Source organism: Nematolebias whitei, chromosome 10 (assembly GCF_014905685.2).
Source record: "Nematolebias whitei isolate Nwh7 chromosome 10, NemWhi1, whole genome shotgun sequence".
NCBI lineage: Eukaryota > Metazoa > Chordata > Actinopteri > Cyprinodontiformes > Rivulidae > Nematolebias > Nematolebias whitei.
The window spans coordinates 41,837,580-41,842,412 of record NC_056507.1 but is presented as its reverse complement, the minus strand read 5'-3'; positions in this window follow the sequence as shown (position 1 = coordinate 41,842,412).

Below are 4,833 nucleotides of genomic sequence, written 5' to 3'. Positions count from 1 at the left end.
GCTTGGAAGAAGGTAGTGATGAGGCTGGGGTCCAAGATGAATGAACGTGGAATCCAGGATCTAGGACCGCTCCTCAGGGCCGTAACCCTTCCAGTCCACTAGGTACTGGAAACCTCTCCCCCGGCGTCGGACATCCAAGATCTTCCGGACGGTAAAAGCTGGATGATTGTCGATCAACCGGGGGGGGGAGGAGGGAGGTTGGTTGGAGGGCTCAACGGGCTCTCGGATACCGGTTTAACTTGGGAAACGTGAAAGGTAGGGTGTACCTTCATGGAAGTAGGAAGTAGGAGGTGGACTGCTGCTGGGTTGATGATCCTCTCGATAGGAAAAGGACCGATGAATCGAGGAGCCATCTTCCTGGAGAGGTCCTTGAGGTGGATGTCCCTGGTGGACAACCACACTCTTTGACCAACCTGGTAAGACGGCGCTGTCGAGCGATGGCGGTCAGCGTATTTCTTATTTTGGGCAGCTGTCCGAAGAAGGGCTGACCTGGTCTGTCGTCAGACTCGACGACACCGTCTGAAATGGTGTTGGACCGAAGGTACCATGCAATCCGTTTCCTGACTGGGAAACAGAGGAGGCATGTACCCCAGTGACGCTTCAAAGGGAGACATACCAGTTGCAGAAGTCTTGTGTGAATTGTGCGCATACTCAACCCAGACCAGGTGACGGGACCAGGTTTAAGGATTGTCCTCTACGATGCAGCGTAAGGTGGCCTCTAGTTCTTGATTGCATCTTTCGGCCTGGCCGTTAGATTGTGGATCGTACCCAGATGTGAGACTCGAGGATGCCCCCAGTGTCTTGCAGAACAATCGCCATACTTGAGAGATAAACTGGGGGCCTCGGTCGGAAACTATGTCTGAGGGGATGCCGTGGATTCTGAAGATGTGTTGGACAAGGAGCTGTGAAGTCTCAAGGGCTGAAGGTAACTTAGGAAGAGGAATGAAATGGGCCGCCTTAGAAAACCTGTCGACGACGGTCAGTATAGTGGTGTTCCCCTCTGAGGGAGGTAAGCCTGTAACAAAGTCAATGGATATGTGTAACCAAGGGCGACTGGGTGACGGTAGAGGATGAAGGAGGTCAGCCGGGGGTTGGTTCCCTGTTTTATTCCTGGCACAGGTGGAACATGCCGCAACAAACTCCTTCACATCTTGGGAAAGGGTTTGCCACCAAAAATGTTTCTTAGTATGTGTGAGCATGCGAGTTATGCCAGGATGGCAAGAAAGTCTATTGGTATGAACCCACTCCAGAACCTTGGCCCTCATGGAAGAGGGAACAAATAAGGTTCCAGGGGGTCCAAGACCAGGGTCAGGTTCGTGCTCATGTGCCTCTCTGATCTCTCTCTCTATAGGCCAAGTGAGTGCCCCAATAAGGCAGGTTGAGGGTACGATAGATTCTTGACGGTCGGGGGTATCTGGAGGTGAAAACTGGCGGGAGAGTGCGTCAGGCTTCACATTCTTGGATCCCGGCTTGAACGTGAGTGTATAGTTGAACCTATTGAAGAAGAGTGACCAACGGGCCTGTCGGGGAGTCAGACGTCTAGCATCTCTCAAATAGGTTAAATTCTTGTGATCGGTCCAGATTAAGAAAGGAGTCTCTGTTCCCTCTAAACAGTGCCTCCACTCTTCGAGGGCCAACTTGACGGCGAGGAGCTCACGATTGCCCACATCGTAGTTCCTCTCAGCTTGGGAAAGACGTCGAGAAAAGAAAGCGCACGGGTGAACTTTGTTGTCCTCTGGGGACCTCTGGGACAGTACGGCCCCGACGCCAGAATCAGAGGCGTCGACTTCTAAGATGAATTGATGGCTCGGGTCCAGATGAGAAAGGATGGGAGGTGAAGAAAAAAGTTCTTTTAATTTCTTAAAAGCGGTATCTGCTTCGGGGTTCCATTTGTAAATTTTATTTATGGAGGTGAGTTGTGACAGGGGGGCTGCAACTCTACTATAGTTTCATATGAAACGCCTATAAAAGTTAGCAAACCTGAGAAAGCGTTGAAGTTGTTTCCTAGTCTCCGGGGTAGGCCAATCCACTACCGCTCGGGTCTTTTCAGGATCCGTGCGATAGTGGCCTTTACCAAAACTGAACCCAAGGAAAGACACCGAGGAGACGTGAAACTCGAATTTCTCATGTTTGACAAACAGTTGCTTCTCATAAAGACGTTGTAACACCGCTCTAACATGGGTAATGTGCTGTTCGGGGTCTTTGGAGTAAATGAGGATGTCGTCAAGATAGATGAATACGAAATCACCGAGAAAGTCTCTAAGGACGTCATTTATTAGAGCCTGGAACACTGAAGGGGCGTTGGTAAGGCCGAAGGGCATTACGAAATACTCAAAGTGACCTAGAGGAGTCCTAAAAGCAGTCTTCCATTCGTCACCGCTTTTAATTCGCACGAGATGATAGGCGTTACGAAGATCGAGTTTCGTGAAAATGGTTGCGGACTGAAGCTGTTCATGAATTGAGTCTATGAGAGGAAGGGGATATTTGTTCTTTACTGTTATGTTATTTAAACCGCGATAGTCAATACATGGACGTAGGGTCTTATCTTTCTTAGTGATGAAGAAGAACCCCGCTCCTAATGGAGAGGTGGATGGTCTAATAATTCCGGAGTCCAACGACTCCTCGATATAAGTTTTCATTGACTCTCTCTCTGGACCAGAGATGTTAAACAGCCGACTGGCGGGTAAAGGGGCACCAGGAAGAAGGTCAATAGCGCAATCATATGGGCGATGAGGCGGGAGAGATAGAGCATTCCTTCTACTAAAAACCGGGGTTAAATCTCGATACTCGGAGGGGACCTGGAACGTGTCGATCTCATCGTCGGGACTGGGGTTCTGGGAAGGTTTCGAGATACCTGAGCGAAGGCAGTTCTTTAGACACTTGTCGCTCCATTTTTCGATCCTACCCAGTTCCCAATTAATGTGTGGATTATGTTTTTTAAACCACGGATAACCCAAAATGACTTGCGTGGAAGGGGATTCGAAAACGAGGAAACTGGTGTGCTTGTGGTGATTACTGGACGTGATTAAATGAAGATCGGTGGTCTTATATTTGATCTGGGCGAGGGTTTGGTCTGTAACACCGGCAATCTTGAGGGGCTGATTCTCTACTACAGGAAGTGCAAATTCATTAACTAATTTTTGGCTGATAAGATTTTGCTCAGCACCCAAATCTAACAATGCTGTGACGGAAAAACGATTCTGATTTGTTTGAATTACGGTGGGTAACATTAACCTGTGTTGTTGCAGAGAGAAAGAGGATGTACCTACCAATACCTCTCTTTTTATTGGTAGGCACTCTCGTTTCCCCGCATGGGGCATGAGGCAATATAATGACCCTTACTACCTCAATAAATACATAGATTGTGGGTTTGACGTCTGTTTCGTTCGGCAGGAGTTAAACGGGCCCGTCCAACTTGCATTGGCTCGGGTTCAGGTAACGCGTGCTGTGGTGATGACGTAGAAGCGAAATGACTCTGGGATTTGTAGTTATCAACGGGGAAGCTATTTGGTGACGGACCCAACCCGGAAGTGAAGAATTGCCAGGAGTCGAAGTTTCGCTCACGGCAACGCTCCCGAAAACGTTTGTCAATGGAAATGGCGAGGTTATCAAGAGCATCGAAGTCTGGAGGTTCATCACGTGGTGATGAACCTGAAATGAACCTGCATCATCTGGTCTTTTATGTGGTCGGAAAGGGAATTTAAGAAGGTGCCCTGGAGCGCTCTCTCATTCCAACCAGTTTGTGCTGCGATGACGCGGAACTCGAGGGCGTGTTCGGAGGCAGGTCGCCGACCCTGACGTAAACCCAACAGGCGTTTCTCTGCATTGGGTCCCTGCAATGGCCTATCAAATATTTTACGGAACTCGGTGAGTAATAAATTAAACGAAACAGTTTTCAACTCATGTTGCTTCAAAAAAGATGTTGCCCATTGTAAGGCATTACCCTTAAGCTGATTGGTGAAGAATGTGATCTTTGCGTTGTCTGTGCTGTAAAGTCCTGGGGCTCCGTTGAAGGCAAGCTCACACTGAAGAAGAAAACCACCGCACTGATCAGGGTTTCCCGAAAAAAGTTCAGATGGTTTGACGAGGATTTGTCTTGCAGCGTGGCCTGTCAAGCACGTGCAGGCAGGAGCTGGCTCTGGGGGTGCGACTGGAGCTACAGGAGGAGGAGAAAGAGTCTGTTTAATGGCGTATACCATATTTCCAAGCTCCTGAAGGTTAGATTTAGTCTCTTTGTTCTGTTTAAACATGCATCCCAACATCTTCTCCACCCCAACGAGGCGTTCCTCTTGGGAGGGTGGCGAGGCCGGCTCGTTCCTGGCCTCGTTCTGGGTCTTAGATGGCTGGAGCATTTCTGTAGCGTCTCAGGAGTGACCCAATAGAACGAGACCCGGAACGACACGAGACTCAGAGTAAAAAGAACAGTGTTTATTTATTTACAGTGATAACTTGGCTGCACAGGCATCAGGACTGGAACTCCTGGAAACGGAGGACAAGTTCAGCTGGGGCAAGTAAGTTGTTTGGTTCAAACTTGTAATTTGTTTTCTTATCTTACAGTTGGCGGTTCTTGTAGAAGTGGATCCAAGAGAAGCCCAGAGTTTCCAGAGGAGATGGTAAGACCGAGGCACTGTGCAGCAGTTCCAGAACAGGACGATAACTCCCAGAGACTGAGTGGATAGGCACGAGAAATCAGAGCTTGGGCAAGGCACGAGAAATCTGAGGGCTGGAACCTGTGGAATCAGGACTGGACCCAGGAGGTGACGAAGAACTGCAGAAACAAGATCACAAGGTAAGACTTGTATTCCATGAAACACTAAATGGCTAGAAACATTA